Source organism: Mauremys mutica, chromosome 19 (assembly GCF_020497125.1).
Source record: "Mauremys mutica isolate MM-2020 ecotype Southern chromosome 19, ASM2049712v1, whole genome shotgun sequence".
Lineage (NCBI taxonomy): Eukaryota > Metazoa > Chordata > Testudines > Geoemydidae > Mauremys > Mauremys mutica.
Genome location: NC_059090.1, coordinates 17,706,658 through 17,726,016, shown reverse-complemented (window position 1 = coordinate 17,726,016; position 19,359 = coordinate 17,706,658). Strand labels below are relative to the sequence as shown.

Below are 19,359 nucleotides of genomic sequence, written 5' to 3'. Positions count from 1 at the left end.
CATGGCTGGGTGAGGCTGAATGGGGAAGCGGGCTGGCAGTCTAGACGCTGCAATGCTGAATGCCCTAGCAGACGCGGAAGCGAGTAATCTATTGGTTGCTTGTGTGTGTTGGTAGGAGGCTATTGCTCAATTACCGAAATGCAGCGTGGGAAGACAGGGAGATGGTGTGGCGGGTGAAAACTGAGCGGAAAGCATGTCTTGGAATTCACCGCCACAGTGGGGATTAGCAGCAGATCTTATAATAACACCTTGGACTCGTATTGGATCTCAGTGCTTTTATAAACGCTAATTACATTAGCCGCCACGCAGCAGTCCCTTGATGTGGTGAAGTCTCATTATTCCCATCTTCCAGCAGAGGCCCTGTAGTTAGGTGAGTTAACCAAGGTCACGCAGGCAGTCAGTGGCAGAGGAGTAAGACCCACACAGGGATGTTCTACCAGCATAAGTATTTGTTTAAATTGACGCTTTAGCTTTTACCAGTATGTTTCCCGTATGGACAAGCCCATCATTCCTCAGCTGGTGTAAAGCAATGTTGTTCCAGGGGAGTTATGCCAATTTACATCAGATGAGGTTGGGGGGTGGGGGAGTGGAGGGGATTTGATTTGCTCAGCCTAATCATCCTGGCCCGAAGATCCTTACAAATCAATATATGCAAATTGCTTGTAGTTATGGGCATCTTGGGAGGAGTGGATGGGGGAGGGGAGGAGCTCTTTTGAAGTGTGTGTGTGTGTGTGTGTGTGTGTAAAAATTCCCTGGGTGGTTTAACCTAGTGGTACAAGACAAGTTACATGCGTTCTAGTCTTTTAGGGCACAACCTTCCTTAATTCCCATGGGTGACTCTCTCTCCTCTAAGCCCACTATGCATAAACATGGAGGGTGACTTTTCTCACAGAAGTGCACAATTGAGTGATCTCCTAAAATGGGCAAATCAAATGCCCCAAGCAATAGCTTAAATATTATCTGACACTGAATGAAAATGCCACATCCCTGGTTGATGCATCCTCTGACAGAGGATGCTGTTTGATACAAGCTGCTCTGCTAAAATAACTGTTCTGAACACCCACCCTCCCCCTGTGATTGCTGTATTTCAACTAAGTGGCTTGGTGCATTGACTAGGTAGAATGTGACTGCTATGAAGACAGATGGGTGGGTTTTCTTTTTCTGGTGCTGGACAAACTTGCAGGATGTGGCACTTTGAACTGTATCCATGTATTGCAGTTCCAGTTATATTACTGGAAAGTGACTAAGTACTCTTGAAGATGGATTTGGCTTTCCTGCTTCGGTCACATTCCTTTTGCAGCATAGGAATTACAGGAATGGCTCTGTAGATTGTTTTGTGGTGCCTTGCTTTAATAATGGATGGCTAGTGCTGAGGTGGAGGGCATGCAGCTGAATTAATCTTGGATTGAATCCCAAAGTGGTTAGAACAGGGACTTTCCTTCAGCAGCCTGAAGTGTGAAGAAGCTCAATTGTAGGTTTTGCGAGGGTGGAAATTTTTTTTGTGTGATGTGCAGCGGAAGGTCACTTCTCTGACGTCAGGCCAGTATTTTACTAAGAAATCACTTCCCCTGAAACCAAGTTAGAGGAATGTATCTAATGTTGATTGACACTCTGTGCACTTGCCGTGTGAAAGCTGAGGCAGAACTTGGTCTATACTCTAGAAGTTGCACAATTAAACGTATATTAACTTTGGGTGCAATATAATGTTAAGATATGCAACAAACAAATGTAAAACAATCCCTCTCCTCCCCCCCCAAAAAAACTTAGTGGACTGTTAAGAGGGAAAATATTGATTTTTATCAAGTTCTGCATGTTTGATCTACAGATATTCTTCCTCTGCAGAATCTGATCTCTGATCTTGAAAAGTCTTTCTGTACATAGATGGGATAAGCTCCGCCCCCCCTTGACTAAGAGCACTGCTTTTCACCCATTAATCTCAGTGCTTTTTATGCAGGTGGGGTCAGTATTATTATTCCCATTTTATAGATGTGTGGGGTGGAGAGGCCCGGAGACACCAGGAGGGAAAGTGTCGTGTCCAAAGTTTTACAGTGATGGAACTAGCAACAGAACCCCCATCTCCGTGACACTTTCAAGGGCTTTGAGTTTCCCTTTCCGGTAGGGCATATCGGTGGCCAACCTCATCCTAGACTGTTGTAATGCCTTTATTACAGTGTAGTTGCATCAGAGATTAATTTCTTCCCTGACCTCCAAAAGCCTAATTGCCTTGGCTCTTGGCCTGCTCTATTACTTCCTTGTTTGTTCCTCTCTTTGTGTGTCTGCTTTTCTACTCTAGGCATTCAGCCCTACTGTAAGCTTGGGAGCTTTTGACTGTTCCTGGTTTTTCTTTTTGGAGGTAACCTGTTTAGGTGGCAAGAGATTCCTTACCTGATGCTGTCACCTGTGCTACTGGAATGCTTAAACATGGCCATTAATGATTTGAAAATCACATTCACGATGCTACTGAATAAATGTTTAAGGCCTTGTTCTTTCACTCAAACTTTTTAAAATAATGTTGCGACAAACTTTTTTTGACTGTCAAATTGTTTTCAGTAGAGTCCCTTTAAAACTTGCTACAGAAAATACTAGACTGATACTGTATTTGACTGACTGAAATGTATCCTATTTTTTTTATATTAACTGGGTGTCTGTACAGGATTTTTTTTTAATCACTTGTGTTAGCAACAGACTGGAACATTTGCAAGCCCATATGTTCTATGGAAAAGTGTCTCTTGACATTTTCTTTCTATTATGTTAGCTGTGTCCAAGCGCCAACAGGTTCAAGCTAGTACAGTTGGTCTGCTTATGTTAGTGAACATTAGGCGAGAACTGGATGTTTAGGAGGTTGGCAGTTGGTTCCTTTCCTATCCTTCATCACAGGGCTTGAGTCATTTAATGTCTGGAAGGTATTTGTGATGAATTTGGAGATGCTCTGTGGTGGTGGTGGTGATGATAATACCTAGTTCTTATACCTCAGAGAAGGTCATTAAATCCCCATAAGAGATGGCTGCATTTATCATACCCCTTCTGTCAAGGAAGGGGTTAACTTTTTTTTATATAACCTTACTGTGTGCACATGCTTGGCAACCGTCAGCACCTAACACTGAATAATCAAGGGTGAAGCATTGTATAGTCACGGTTAGTTATTTCTCAGCTGCAGGTGGGCGGGGAGGGGATGGAGAGCCACTTCCTTTGGTCCAATGCCCCCTCCACTGTGTGCCACCCCAGGAAAGGCTGTGGAGGCCAGGGGGCATGATCTCAGGAAGTGTGCTGCAGGTTAAGGCAGTTAAGGATTAGCTGCAGCCTTTGCTGTGCTTAGAAGGCACAGTGAGTAGAGAGCTGAGGGTTCTGAATTCTAGGTTAATAGCAGGGACTGTGGTTTGTTACCGTTCCCTTTAGAGGAGAGGGTTCCTGCCACCAGCCAGGTGGATGTCTGTCTGTCTGTGGGTCTAACGGAGATTTAAGGTGCTTCTGGGGCAGATTAGAATTGAAACAGACTTTTAGGGCAATTGTTACATGGCTTGATATGAACCTTTTTTGGAGGCGGAGACAGAAGGAGGAAGTTGGGATGCAGTAGGGAGGTGTAGGGCCAAGTCATATGAAGGATTTCCTTTTGTGGCATGTACGTATACTCTCCTCACCACTTGTGGTGGCTGTTCTGGCGGATGGGGGGAATGGACAGACACCTATGCCAGTAAAAAGACAGTCTCCAACGCAATGAAATGACAGCAGTGTGTAACGGGGAAAAAGCTACTGGCTTTTGATCAGTCAGATGTCTGGCTTGCAGAGCAAATGCTTGGTGATTAAATAACCACCAGTAGTTTCCAACTTGCAGAAAGAGTGGTCATAGATCTTAAGGTCAGAAGGGACCATCATGATCATCTGGTCTGACCTCTTGCTCCTTGCAGGTCACAGAACCTCACCCACTCACTCCTGTAAAAGACCCCTAACCTCTGGCTGAGTCACTGAAGTCCTCAAATCATGATTTAAGGACTTCAAGTTACCATACATTCAATGCACTAGCTCACGTCCATACAGAAGACTGCTACTCATAGACTGATTCTGACTCTTGGAGATGCTGCTCGTCTTGCTGTGTGTGGCTTTGTGACTGACAAATTCTCACCCCATACCTGAAGAGAAGGCTGAGACCCCTCTTGTGTAATCTTCTCCTGGGAGGGCCCTTCCCCTGAGGTGTTAGTGTCCTCCTCTCCCCCTGTACTTACAAGCTTGCTGCTGTTACTACCTCTGAACTTGTTTTTGCTCCAACTGGAAGCATCTTAGCTGGAAGGACAGGTGAGTAGAGTCCAATATTGTTCCATGGGCCACTCACCGGGGAGTGCTGGCTGCAATGTAATTAATTCACCTCTTCCTTGCCCAGAGACTTGGCTGCATCCTTTATGCAGCACGCTGTAACCCACAGTGGCTTGGAGCCAATGGCCCAGAGTTCATTTCCCGATGTGATTGCAGGGCAGTGTCAGGAAGGTTAAAGCTACCCATTTCCAGCATACTGCATTTGAAGGCATAATTAAAATGGATTCTAAGTTTTTTGTTTTTGTGTTTTTGTTTTGTTTTGTTTGTTTTACCTGAGAAAGTGTTCCCTACAGTAGCCTGGGAAAGTAATCTAAATTTGATCCACTGCATGGGCCTGAATCAATGCTCACTTTTTTTCCATGTAGGAATGACTCTGTTTACTGCTGCAAGTGAGATGTCTCTCAAAGTCTGTATTCTTTTTATGGGTGTGCAGAATCTAGCCTTCTTTTTTTCTTTTCTTTCTATTCTTCAAACACACAGCAAGTGGCAATGAGGTAGCTGCTCAGCACGGTGCATAAATTACCTCCTCTGGCTGAAGTTTCTCCCCCTGATTTCAGCAAGGTACTTGTACTTAGAGTTAGGCATTATGCCTGCGATTCAATGAGACTACTCGCCTGCTCCGAGTTTAGGCATGTTAAGTATCTTGCTGAATTGGGGTCACAGACACCAGCATCTCTTAGTGTAGGTCTGGCTATTCTCCGGTTTTGAATAGTCCTGAGCACCTCAGTCTGCTGCTGTGTACAAGTCAGCTATTTTTCTGATTGGGGTACGTAATATGCGAAGGAATGCTATAAAGATAAATCAGATTCTGCTGGCATAAATGAGCATAGGTCAGTGTAACTAGCTGGTATAAACCAGAGTGAAGATCTGGATGCAGGTATTTGTTTTTTATCATTATTAGTTTGATTGTGGTACAAGGGGGGGGGATCTTTTTCTTAAAAATTCTAGATCTTGACTTGATCTCTGCTATTAAAGTCAAGTGATAGGTCCCTAGAAGAACTGGTGGATATTGGAATTTTCAAAAGGAGGCTGGATGGTTTAGACACCACAAATCCTGTATTTTGGCAGGGGGGTTAGACTAGATGACCCTGGTGGCCCCTTCTAACCCTATGGCTCTGTGATTCTAAGAGGCCAGGCTAGATGACTTGTTCCTCCTCATAATTTGGATTGTAAGTTCATTGGAGCAGGGCCGATCTTGTTCTGTTTTGTTCTGTGCCCAGCACAGTGGGGTCCGAGTTAACGACTGGAGCTCCTAGGTGCTACCACAATTCAAATACATAACAGGGCAACGGTTCTCAAACATTAGCAACCTGAGGGTTCCCAATTTGATCTAATTTTTTTCACCGACCCCCTAGCTGGCTGATTTCCCCTGGGGTGTGTGCTCTCCACTCCCACCCCTCCTCTTCCCCGCCTCTTTCTCCCCCCACCCTGCATGCTGCTGAACAGCTGTTCTGTGGTGTGCAGGGGGCACTGGGAGGGAGGGAGAGGAGTTGATCAGCAGGGCTGGCAGCCCTGGACATGATGTGCAGACCCCCGGGGGTCTGCAGACCACAGTTTGAGAACTGCTGTAACAGGGGTTTCCAGATGCCACGGTGAGAAGCACCTTATGATTCACTACTGATTGAATCCGTGGCTACGTTTCTGGTTGTGCGTGGGTGTGTGCCGCTGCCGCAGTTTCTGTAGTGGGTTTTGAGGTGCCACGTGCACATTGTGCGCCGTTCTGATTGTGCCATTCAGTGCTGCCTGGAGATGCCCTGGCAACTTCCCTGACCTTTTTCCATTGCCTCATTCAGGATGGTACCTGCCCGTGGCTCTGGAAAATAAAGGCTCAGGAGCCGTGTGGAAATCGGTGTCTTACAAGGCTGTTGAATGCAAAGGTAAAGCTCAATGAGGCAATGTGGCACAGGATCAAAGAGTATAATGAGGAAGGGCTGCCTTGCAGCTGGATAAACAGGTCACTGGTGTTTCCAAGCTCATCATCCAATGCAAACAGAGGCTATTAATGACCCAGTTAGGGTTGGGTCTTGCAAGGGATAAGTGCTTCCCATGTGTGATGAGCAACAGCTCTGACCCCAATGTAGAAGTCAGTGGGAGTTGCAGGGTTTGGGCCCTTTTGTTAAGGGGAGATGACTGGAAAGAGAGTATTTCCTTTAAATCGGCGAGACCACTTGTGTGGTAGGGCAGTACGCACTAGTCTGAGACAAAAGGGTGTTGGAATCAGGCCGTTGTGGAACAGTGAAGTGCCACGTTGAACGACAGCCCACAGATGTGTTAAGTGTTACTTGGGCTCTAGTCCTGCTATTTGGCAGAGCTGTGCACCCGTGCAGAGCCCCGCTGACCCATATGGTTCCCCATGCGGGTTTAGGGGCCTTAGATTGCAAACTCTGTGTGGCAGGGGCCTGTCCTTCACTCTGGCTGTACAGCGCCTGGCACAAAGGAGCTCCCTGAGCCAGGACTGGGCCTCCTAGGAGCAGAAATACTTTTTTATTATTTCTTGTGACTTCTGCACAAATAAAGTGGGGAGCAGAATCCCTATGTCCTACCCCTCCTGCTCCATAGCACGGGGGAGTGGGAGGAGCCATCCAGAGCGCTTGGCGCTCCGGATGCAAATTTCAAAACACAAAATGTAATCCAGCTTCAACCCCATCTGCTGACAGGCAGTGGAACGTGCAGCTCCTCCCTCACGCAGCTGTAACCCCCTCTCTGCAGCAGCCCGCACATACAGGCCGGGGTTACTTTGGAGTTACAGGAGGGGAGCTGTTCCTGAGCTGAGGATCCTTTCTGGAGCATAGTCTATTGCCACCCCCCCGTGTGCCAAATCCAGGGGATCTAACCTGGGTGCCTCTGAACGCAGCATGGCATAAAGCAGATAATCGGTGACACTCTGCTTGCCGAAATACACCCCCCCACACACACACTTCTTCGCTAACACATGAGGGATTTGTGATCCAGAGTTTTGGTCCAAGGCCTGTTTCTAGGCATGGTGGTCTTGGTGCCGGTCTCCACCTTGAGCTGTGTTTGTAGGTCTACTATGCTTCCCAGCAGCTTGGCTGCTGCTGGGTGGTTGGTAGTTTGAGGTACAGTAGGGAAAATGAACTTAAATGGGGCACAGAGGCAGGAGGGGAAAGGGCAAAGGGGGGCCAAACTGGGTTTGGTTTTCCTGGAAAGGAAGGCAGCTGGGATGAGAAGGAAGCATAATATTGTTCCCATTTGTAAACCAATTTATTAATCCCTTACCAGGATCCTGTTGGAAGGGAGAATAAGATTTAATGATCCCTGGAGTTCATCTTACTGTACATGCTGCTAAGTATTTGGCAAGTGTCCTTCTCTGCAAGAGCTCCGCCGGCCACCACCTCTTTAAGTAGCAGTCACATCTCTCCTGTGCTGCTTTGGCTTCACTTCAGTATGTTGTACAGAGGAGGAGCTCAGGAAACTTACTCTAAAGCTGGCTCCAAATCTCCTATCCTTGCAGCCTGCTATGGCACTTAATGTGTTTTGGGGTTTTGTTGTTGTGTGCTTTTTACACACACACACACACACACACACACACACACACACACACACACACACACACACACACACACACACACACACACACACACACACACACACACACACACTGTAGCTCGAAAGCATTTTGTAGAGAAGTTTTAATTTATTTTTCCTCCCCAATGGAATCCCAAACTGCAGTTACAAACTAACTTTTTTTATAAAACAAGGCTGTTCTGCTCTCTGAGGAGATGCTTATGAAAATGTGGCAGGTTGCCACATTTTGGTTGAGCAATTTCCTATGGTGGACAGTATTTTTAAAAACATGCTTCCCTCATCCATCTCCCTCCCCCTTCATTACAGTAGCCCCCCCCCACCAACTCTTAGCCCAGAATATTTCTTCTTTTAGAATGACTGGTGTTTTTGTTTTTTGGAAAACACTCAAGGCCAGATCCTCCAGCGGGTGTCCATCTGCACTGCTCCATTGAAGTTTTAACCACTTTCTTGATGGGAGTGGAGGAAGGTGCAGGTTTCAGTCATGAACATGATTGAAAAGCCCCCTGAACGCTCATTTAGGTCCGGAGTAAAATGGTCAGAAATGTCTGAGGCCTGCTGCAGCGAGAACCAGCCCACAACACCGTTCCCTAGGCCACAGCAGAGGGTGTCCTAGAGACCACTCGGCAGCCTTTCTGCACCAGTGTCTCTCCCTCAGAGCCAAGGCCGCCCAGAGGATTCAGGGGCCTGGGGCAAAGCGGGGGAGCTGCGGCGCTTGTACTCACCCGGGGGCGGTCCGGGTCTTCAGCAGTGTTTCGATGGCAGGGGGGCCTTTCTGTCGCTCCGCGTCTTCGGCAGCACTGAAGGGCCCCCCGCCGCCGAAATGCCTCCGAAGACCCGGACCGCTGCCGGGCCAGGGCTCGTGCGGCATTTCGGCAGCGGAGGGCCCTTCAGTTGCTCCATCTTTGGCAGCACTGAAGGGCTCCCTGCTGCTGAAGACCTGGACGGCTGCCGGGCCAGGGCTCGGGGGGGCCCCTGCAGGGCCTGGGGCCTGCCACCCACTCCCCCCCTCACCCGCTACCCCCACCCCGGCGGCCCTGACCTGTGCAGTGTCTCAGCACTGATTTAGTTGCTTTTGAGGCTGTGCGAAAGGGATAGGGGGGAGAGAGAGAGACTGGGGCAAAGGATTTGCCCTTGGCAGCTGTCACACGATAACTTCTTGGCCGGTGCGTTGGGTCCACCTGAGTTGAAGGCGAGCTAGAGCTCTGTAGCTGGTCATTTGTAACAATTTCTATCTTCAGTGGATTGGCACAGAGAGGGACTTATAACCCACCGGTGAGCATGTCGCATGAGCAACATGGGTCTAAGTGATCCATAAGACGTTCTTGGCAAAAACCCAGCGACCTCTTTCTGCCCCAAATGGCATAGCTCCTCTTCATGTCTTTTTAGAGATCGAAAAGACCGAAGTTGGACTTTTCCAGCGAACCTAGGGAGTTAGGCACACATGATGACTTTCAATAGGGTGTTGGTGCCTACCTGCCTTGGGCTCATTTTGAAAAATCAAGCTGAAATATTTTAAACAGATGAATCCCCAATACAACTAACTGCCCAGTAAATGGGGAATGGTGGCTGGCTAGGGATAAAATCTGAAAGCTTGGGAAACGACTTTATTCCAGACATTCAGAACCATCCGCATACAGGCAGAGACACACAAGATAGAAGCCCTTTGTCTTTTTGTTTCTTTGTCTGTACTGCCATATCCATTACAAAATAACATGCACAGTGGTTACAATGGCCCTTTTATTCCCCCCCGCCCCCCGTTTTTTGTTTTGTTTTGGTTGCTGTGGCCAGCAGCACACTAGTTCTGAGGAAGTCATCTGAGAAAGAGCTGCTGCAGAAATCCTGAACCCTGGGGACTGCTGAATTGATTCTCCCGTTGATAATCATAGGGGTTATTTTTAGCGGAAAGTGATAATTAGCCGTATGTGTTGCAGAAGAGGGGACAAAGGAGATGAGCTGGATGCTGGGAAGGATGTTTCCAAAGGAGAGCGTGGGGTGTCTGGAGTGAAAGACACAAGATCTTTGAAAGTGTTTTTTCTGTTAAAAGCTTCATTAACATGAAGGCGCCTTTGCACCCATGTTAAGGCCTTCTAAACAATGCTGTGATAGCATAAAGGGGCAATAAAGACTGGGTTTCTCAGTCTAACTACTGGGTAAACTAGAAGGTTTTTAAAGCAGTATCATGTTGGTTAGAGGTGTGATGGCTGCACTTTTTTTATTTTACCGCTATAGCTTATTTTTGTTTCCTGAACTGGAATAAGCGTATCTGGATTAGCGCTTTTGTACCACTATAAATCATCTAGCACTGGGGCTGGCCAGAAATCAAGAATTGCATTTTCCACATGGGAATAAAAACTGAACCTTTTTGGTGGAAGGGGGGTGGGTGGGTGGGATTCTTGACCGTCTCACCCTAGAATAGCCAGTCCACCAGTGGTAAGGGGACTGGGATGGGAGACCTGAGTTCGAGTTCCTGTCAGGAGCAGCGGAAGTGCCCTGAAAGTGGTGGTGGTGGGGCTATAGGTGCCTGAACCATGGCCCCGCCCTTGCACCCCTCAAGACCCCATCCCCATTCACTCCTCTCCGCCCCTCCCCCTGTCGTTCACCTTTATGGCTGGTAAAAAGTGGGAGGGCCCTGGCCCTGTTCTCCCTGATTTGAAGCAGGGACTCCAACCTGCATCTTTCATATTCTAGCCAAGCTTCCTACCCACCAGGCTACTGGCCAACGCGGAATCGTTTTCTCTGGTTTGGATGAGAAGTCCATCCTGGACTTGAAGCCTTTTCAACCAACAGTCTAGTTTCTGCTGTAGCTAAAGCAGCAAACGTTTATGTAGCCAGGGCCTAACTCTGCTTTCACTTAAACCAGGAAAAAACCATGAACAACTCCACTGAATTCAGGGTCGTGTGAGCGCTGGTCTTCACGCAGCTTTGGTAATGATTGAACTCCATTTGTGGAAATACGTTACACCACTATACACACCTTTTATACTGGTATAACTGCATCCATGCTGGGAGAGGGCAGGTTGAGAGAACAGGTGTTGAACTGATTTAGCTGTATAGTTCAAGTGATACAAAAAACTGTGTAGACGAGCGCTGAGTGAGAGCAGAATGAGCTCCCCAATGAACCAATATTTCCCAGCTGAGCCTTTGTGTGCAGAAATGGAGCTGCTTAGAATGGTCTCTGAAAGCAAGAGGCAGAAGCAGGCTGCGTGACAGTGCATCTATCACCTGTGCTTCCCCAGCCCTGAACTTGGTTGCAAAGCGACTAGGAATGTGCTTGGTGGAGTGTAACTCCCAAGATGCCTCGCTGAGCTGTGCTGATTACTGGGGCAAGATGACTGCATGCAGTGTTCGAGGCACACTTTGCAGAAGAATAAGTAGAGTGCAGTAAGCGGAGCTGGAGAAATATTACAACCGGCCTACTGGAGTGGCCAGGATTTGCCAAAGCCTCGTGGTGGGGCACAAAGACAGCCCAATGCAGAGGGCTAGACTCAGATTTTGATTTATAGCACTGTAATCTCACTGGTTGCAGCAGAGTTGCTGTGGAATTTCACTGGGCTAACTGATATCTGGCCTGGTAAGTCTAAAAATTTGAGATCCCAGAAATTGGGGTTTTTTTTATATGTGATGCATACAGACACATTGTGTGTTGCTCAAACCCTCACGGAGTCGAAGAGTTCAGGGCTCCAGCCTGAGCCTGGATATCTGCGGTGACTTTTGTAGTGCTGCGATCTCAAGTCAGCTGACACAGGCCAGCTGTGTGTGTCTTATTGCCGTATAAATATACCCTAGATTACAACAGGTGGACAAAACACACAGCAGGGGGGGCAGAAGAGGCGTGCTAGGTGGTTTAGAGACATTTGGCCATGAATCTACCTGCTTATGATCTCCCAGGTGAAAGCGTTGCCTGTATTGCTAAATGATCTCTTGGGCGGTGGGAGGGAACAGGCAGTGACAGCAGCTTTTTCAAGTAGTGTCTGTTGGTGGAGAAATGTGACCCTATTGGCTTGCCAAAACCGCTCCGTTCTTTGTAGATAGCAGAGTAATTTGGAGAATATTTTATGGACTGAGGTTTCGCCGCAAAGATTTCCCGTGACCGGAGGGGGTGCATGTCTGGATGTTTCTGTTGAGTGTAGGATCTGGAATCCGCCTGTGTGTGGAGGAAATAGGGCGACCAGACAGCAAGTGTGACAAATCGGGACGGGGGTAGGGGTAATAGGAGCCTATTTAAGAGAGAGACACCCCAAAATCAGGACTTTCCCTATAAAATCAGGACATCTGGTCACCCTAGGAGGAAACCTTAGGTTTACATGGAAAAAGTTTCTCAAAGCCTGCTTCAGTAGTAGCTGGGGGCGGAGACATTCTTCAGATGCCCCAGGCATTGAGTCAACTGAGCACAGAGTTTTGTTTCCTTCTGTTTGAAGCTCTGGCAATAAGGCCTAGTGCTTTGGAGAACTGGCTGTTAATCAGCCTCATTCCACAGCCAGGCCCTGGGGGAAGGCAAGGGACAGTAGTAATGTGAGAGCAAAAAGAAAGTTGAAGGCCACAAGGATGCAGGATAAAAGAGAGCAAAGGGGGGGGGGGGGTGGGAATCCAGAATAAAAAAAATTTGGGACTAGGGGCACCTTAAAGGTGCTTAGTACCCTCAAATCCCACTAAAGACTGGGGCCCAGATCCTCCAAGGTATTTAAGCACCTCACTCCCATGGGGGTGAGGTGCTTAAGTAAATACCTTAGAGGATCTGGGCCAGGGTGCTCAGCAGGATGAGTCCCATAGGGCCTACATTTTCACAGGTGATGAGTCCCTGCAGCTTCCATGTACTTGGATCTGAGCTGTGGGGGCTCAGCACCTGCCAGGGTGAGGTTTGAACTAGGGAGGAGCAAGAACGTGCTGAGAGCCTAGAATTATTCATTCCCTTCCTGACCTTGCTGGAGGAAACGTCAAGCTTTAGATTAGCCGTAAATTCCGGTCCCTTATTTGCACTGGAAGTTGAAGCTTGCATAGAATTTTTTCTTCTTCTTTGCACAGTGGGGGAGATTAATCAAATCCACCTGAGTTATTTAATGTGTGTGAGCCATCATAGACATGATAAAGTGTCTTTGAAGATAACCCTCCCAAGGTCTGGAATTTAAAAAGGGAGGCTGGGAGAGAGAGTGCTGCTCACTAGGTTATGGGGTGTGTGTGTGTTTGTTTCCTTCTTCCTTGGGCGTTTCTCCCTAAATTATGAACTGTTTATGATCCTTGTCCCCATCACTCCACTGCTTTCTGGCTGCGGTGATTGTAACGCTGGGGCTTTTTTGTTTCCTTTCTGGGAGGAGAGAGGCAATTGAATAGCAAAGGGAATGAAAATTACAGTCCTGCAGAGGCATGCGATTAGCATGATCTCTGGCCACATTCACCCCCCCCCCCGGTGTGACTCCATGGGCTTCTGCCAACGAGTTACTCTGATTATCTATTTTAAATTGCTCTAGCATCTGAGTACCTCACGGTCCTAGGGCTTGTCTGCACAAACAGTTCACAGTAAGCTGGGGTATAAATCTATCCCATGCTAACATGCTGCACACTAATGGCCTGCGTGGCAGCAGGGTCTGCACACTGAAAGCTCCCTAGTGCACATTGACTGACTCCCGTTTCAAAGCGGGGTAGATCAGAGTGCCCTGCAGAACTTACAGTGCGCAGTGGCAGGGGCCACATGGACAGTTAGAGCGTGGTGGGCTGAGACAAGGAGACTTACCACGATCAGTGTTTGGCTAGACAAGCCCATTTGACAGATGAAGAACTAAGGCACAGAGTGTCTCTACACTCCAGTTCCCTCTAAGCTGCATGCCGGGGAGAGCGGTGTGTGTGTGTGTGTGTGTGTGTCTCTCTCTCTCTCTCTCTCTCTCTCTCTCACCCCCAAGGGCTAGGTGGAGTTTGTTTTCCTCCTTCTCCACCCCAAACCCCTCACCACACCCCAACCCTCTGCCCTGGCCCCTCGCACTCCAAACTCCTCATCCCTGGCCCCACCCCAGAGCCCTCACCCCAGCCCTGAGCCCCCTCCTGCACCCCAAACCCCTCATCCCCACCCCCACCACATATCTTCCCCATATTGGTGCACATAACAAAATTCATTCTGCACATGGATGTAAAAACTTGGAGGGAACCTTGCGCTACATAGCTTGAGGTGGTGAGCCTCCCAGCCTGGGTCGACAGCTGAGGTTGGCGCTAGCACTGTAATAGCTGTGTAGGGCCCAAGCTCCAGCCCATGCCACAACGTCCGAGCACCATTGGCACAGCGACTGGAGCGCTAGCATGAGTCCTGCGAGCCCAAGCCTGTCGACCCGGCTGGGGGACTCACTGCCCTGGGCTGTGTAGACGTACCCAAGGCCCAGATTCTCAAGGGGACCTAATTCCCATTGAGTTAGGTGCCTAAATACCTCTGGGTGTAAGTGGCTTGCCCTAGGTCATGCAGGAAATCTGTGGCAGAGCAGGGTCTCCAAGCCTGAGACTAGCGACCTAGTCATTGAATTGCCCTTCTTCTCTAAATGATTATTCTGTGGTGGTAGCTCCAAAAGTCTCCAGTCGGGTCAGAACCCGGTGTACTAGGCACTGTGAGTACACAGGGACCGTTGATGTAAGGCAAAGTTCAGCCCCGTTCAGGAAGGTCTCCACCATGCTTTCTACCCCTCACCACAAAGAAATTCCTGCCCCTTTCTCTTTTCCATGGGCCAGGCGGTCCCCAGACTTAGTGGAACTGATGCAGCTCAGCTGCATGTGGATCTGGGCAGGATTTGAAATGGTCCGGGTGGGGGAAGAAAAATGAATGGACTTGGTGGCATGCTGCAGGATGGGCCCTAGGCGTAATAAATCCTGAAATGGAGATGTGGCATGTGCATTGTTTGCAGGGTGGATAAGAGAGATGAATAGGTCCTAATTGCAGGCTTCCCTGTGATCCAGGCAGCAGGGGACGTATTCTTCACTGTTCCATATGGGAAACACTCCTGAGGTGAGCTAGAGAAGGGAGATGGGACACTTGAAGGAAAGGTCTGAGACTAGCCGAGGGTGAGCTGCAGATCGGATGCAGCAGTGGCAGAAATGTGCCTGAGAAACGTGAAGTGCTGCAAGCACAGTCTGTACCCTCCTAGGGCTCTCCGAACAGTTCTCTTGTGGCTGCATGTCCTCGGGCAGTAAGGGAAGAGGGAGAGTGTTTCATTTTTGGTGTGCACCCAGGGAGAAGCCTTTGATATTTAAGGCGAGGACACCGCCTGCCGCTGGGAACATAGACGCCTGTGTTTCCCTATGTTGAGAGACGGGTGACGAGCATCGTATTCTCCATTCGAGAAAGCTGCTTGATTGCCCAGCTTGGCGAGGGGGAAGGGGGCAGAGATCCGTGTTGCAATTGCAGTTCTCAATCTCAGACGCTGCGAGCTTGAAAGGGGTAGGGAGGAACAGCGCATGGCCTCCAAGTGACCCAGAAATGATGCTCTGCGAATCATGTGACAGGGCAGAAATAACCAGCCACAGCCAGGCTTGGGTGACGGTTATTGTTTGGGTGTCACGACTGAAGTTTCAAAGGAAAACCCAGCGATCTGTCCCTCTTTCTTGTAACTAGCTGCAGTGTATTACCTAAGGCAGCTCTGTGTGAATCTTGTTTTCCAGTACCTCCCTTCTACCCTCCTCCTCCCATGTGCATGCACTACTGGGCACTTGCACTAGTTTGTTCTCACAATTCTCTTAGCAACGCCTTGAGAAACTGTTTCCTCTTTCATGAGCAAAACTGAAAGTCCCTCAGGAGCCTGTTGGATTTCTTTGTGCTGCTGCGTATAAGGTTGGGGTTAAGACCCCTGGGCCAGATTCTCAGGTGGTGTAAATTGATTTTGTTCTGTGGCGCTAACGCCAGTTCATACCAGCCTTGCCTCTGGGTCCACAGAGTTAATATTGGTGGAGATGGGGGGCCCGATGAAAGAAACATAAGTAATTTGGAGGAGCTGGACTTCTGAGCACCATGAAATCCTGGTCCTACTGATATTAACGGGAGCTTTTTCCACTGACTTCAGTGGAGCCAGGATTTCATACCACCAGCAGCGACAAGACCTATAACCAAACATGACATGCCTTTAGAACCGCATACCCAAAATGCTGCTTTCAGTTCAGCTTTTCAGTCAGGTCTCTCGTTCCCAGGTCAGTGTGCAGTAGAGGCCCGAGTTCCTTGGCTTTTTAGGGTTTGTCTTCACTGCCATTCCAGGGTGCGATTGCGGCTTGTGTAGACATACCCAAGCTAGTTTTAGTACCGATGCAGTGATGCCACAGCAGTACGGGCTAGCAACATGAGTAATTACCCAGGGTACATGCCCACCTGGAACACCACACACTGAAGCATATGTTGCCTGGCTTCACTGCTCCGATACACAAACTAGCTTGGGTATATCGGAGCAGTGAAGCCAGGCAACATATGCTTCAGTGTGTGGTGTTCCAGGTGGGCATGTACCCTGGGTAATTACTCATGTTGCTAGCCCGTACTGCTGTGGCATCACTGCATCGGTACTAAAACTAGCTAGGGTGTGTCTACACAGCCTTCAGTCATGCCCCATGATTGCAGTGTAGACATACCCTTAGAAGTGTTGTAGTGTAGTTGTTGATAGCAGTGACTTCTATCTAGTGACTAGAGTCGGGGACTGGAAGTCGGGACTCACCTGTTTGTGTTTCTAGTATTACTACTGGACTATGCAATCTTTGGCAAGTCACTTAACCTCTCTTCATCCTAGTATCCTCCTCTGTAGGAGTGCAATAATGGGGTTTATTACTTAATGTTTATAAGGTGCTTTGCAGTTCTCTGATGCAAGATTCATGTTTATAGTGGCAAGATTCTCCGGGCCAAGCACTTTCCAGGGGTTTATGGCTGGGGTCTTGCATAGTTTGAAGTAACTTGGTCTTCATCCTGTTGCCCTTGACAGCACTTGAGAAAAGCACAGATGCTTTTTTCCTATTGCTTACACAGCATATACGGCACGGGGCCTGATTCTGAGATGCACCGAGCACTTACAACCACAGCTGAAGCCGATGGGAGAGGCAGGTGCTCAGAACTGGACTCTGAAGGCATCCTCATGCCCAGATGATTTAAGACTCATTCTAAGGAATAAACCAGTCAGGAATGAATGGGAGCACTGTAGCCTTGTCATTCTAACAGGGGTTTATGTATTGATTCATTTTTTTTGTATTGCAGTTGCACCGTAAGGTCCCAAGATCAGGGCCCCATTGAGCTAAGCACTCCACAGACAGTCCTTGTCCTTAAGATCAATCCAGAAAAAGGCACAAAGAGGTGAAATGACTTGTCCAACTTCAGTAGGAGAGTCAGGACAAAAACCCAGGTCTTATGGGTCCCAGTCGAGAGCCCCGTTCATTGGACCCCAAGCTGTCCCTCATAAGGGTTCATGTGTGTGTGACTGTATTCCACCAGACGGGGATGGACACAGACGCACACCCCGGTTTCTCAGCCCTTGATAAACCAATCAATCAACGGCCAGCCAATTTTTATAGTTCATCTTCTGACTTTATCCTTGCGCTTGCGTCTCTGAGGAAGGCAGAAGCTGAAATACCATCATTTAGTGGATTTAGTTCTGAAGGCAAAAGAAAACCATATGTTTTAGAGAGTCCAAAACCAACCACATCATGTGGGATTCAGATCATTTCTTGAAATATGCCTGCCTGTTTTACAGCTCCTTCTTTTCCCCTTTACATTTGGTAAGTCTCTCCGCCAACGTGCGGCTGCTGCACTAGACTCCTGCGGTACCTTTTGAACTTCAGGCTAGTTTTGTTGTTCCTTAAATGTTAAAATAATAAAGTAGGAAGAGCTCCTCTGGGTGCAGTATTCACTGAGACAGCTGAAAGCTTTTAGCACGGGTGTCAACGGGAGCTGGGGTGGGTAACGTGGAGCTCTGTGCCATGAGAGAATGTCAGCCTGTGAATGTTTTTTTTTCATAGGGAAATGAGAATATACCTAACCCTAAAATGGTACAATTCCCACCCCGCACCATGTGGACTCAATTATACCAATATGAAAGTGCTTATACTAGTTTAGCTAGTTCTGTAATAGGAAATAAGCCATTTTTTTCCTGTAGGGAAGGGGAATAACCTACACTGGTAGGGGTTGTACCAGTATCACTGGATCAGTACTACTCAAGATAGTTCTCTGTGCAAAGCCTGTGTTGACCATGCCTTGGAGTAACTGAGACTTCAGGCCTCAGTAACACTCAGACAAGTGACTTCAGGTTCCTTAGCTTTGCGATTGCCGCATACGGGTTCCAGGACCAGGTTCTGCCCTGAGTCACACCTTAGCAGCCTGCCTGACTTCACTGAGTGTCCTCTGGGGCAGCCCATCCTTGGTCCCTAGTAACTTTGTGTTCTGAATACACGGGGGAAATTGTGAAGGCAACTGGAATCTTGAAAAAGTAAATGGTGGCACTTCTCCCTCTTCCCCGCCCTTGTGGTGATTTGACTCTGAAGATGGAGATTGGCAGCAGCTATGCACAGGAGTCTGCCTGAAATGAGTCAGTCCAGGGGTTCTCAAACATCATTGCACCATGACCCCCTTCTGACAACAAAAGTTACCACACGGCCCCAGGAGAGGGGAACCGAAGTCTGAGCCCTGTGTGTGTGTGTGGGGCAGGGGCAAAGCCCCACTGCTCCAGGTGGGGAGGCCAAAGCCAAAGTCCAAGGGCTTCAGCCCCAACAGGGGGCCTGTAACCTGAGCCCTGAAGCCCTCTGGCTTTGGCCCCAGGTAGTGGGACTCGGGCTTCGGCACTGGCCCTGGGCCCCAGCAAGTGTAAGCCAGCCCCGGCGACCTCATTAAAATAGGGTTGTGACTCACTTTGGGTTCCCAGCCTACAGTGCTGAGTCAGTCACTTCGAGTAAGTGGCACCGGGGGGAACAGAGTTCAAAAGCTGCAAGAGCTGTTGATCTGTGGGTGAGGGTGTGGAAGGTGCTACAAAGCTGAGACGCACATTTAGCTACCCTGACAAACAGGATTATTCATGGGCTGTTGGCTTGATAAGAGAGATCCACTCGCTCAGGGTCTCACAGCAGGTCGTTGACGTGGGTTTGATTCTCAGCTCTGCCTTTTGACTCCCGGCCCCTTGGCTCCAACCTCTAGACATACAATCTCCAGGATAGGCTAGCTGGACCATTGGGATTCAGGTCGTTCCTAGAAACACGGCCTGCCTACTGGACGTCTTGCAGCGTTCAGAATGAGGAGCACTGTCCTCCATCCAGGCCTTTTGCGGGCTGCTTCTTTACACTTTTTTTTTTTTGCGTGAATGGGATTGAAACCCAACAACACACTGACTGTAAAGGGATCCTGGCCTTCCTTAATTATGGCATTGGCTGGAAGACTTGGAGGAACCCCTGAAGTGTGTATCTTGTTCCCACCCTACAGGCATCTCTATGGCATTTCCATGTCCTCCAGTACTGTCTTTAATAGATTTTATTCTTTCTACACCCCTGTGAGGTAGAGAAGTGCTGCTATTCCATTTCCGA

The 19,359-nt window shown here is 48.5% G+C and overlaps 1 protein-coding gene across 7 annotated transcripts in view; it reads left to right on the top strand.

The window, feature by feature from the left end:
- KSR1 (kinase suppressor of ras 1) overlaps positions 1-19,359 on the top strand; it is a 150,914-nt gene that overhangs the window by 57,907 nt on the left and 73,648 nt on the right. Inside the window, exon 1 of one of the 7 annotated variants that reach the window (XM_044993754.1) lies at positions 6,128-6,185. The exons of the other annotated variants lie outside the window; for them this stretch is intronic. The gene's annotated coding sequence lies outside the window, so the exon portion shown is untranslated. Of the gene's footprint in view, positions 1-6,127; positions 6,186-19,359 lie in introns of those variants that run through there. 7 annotated transcript variants of the gene reach the window in all.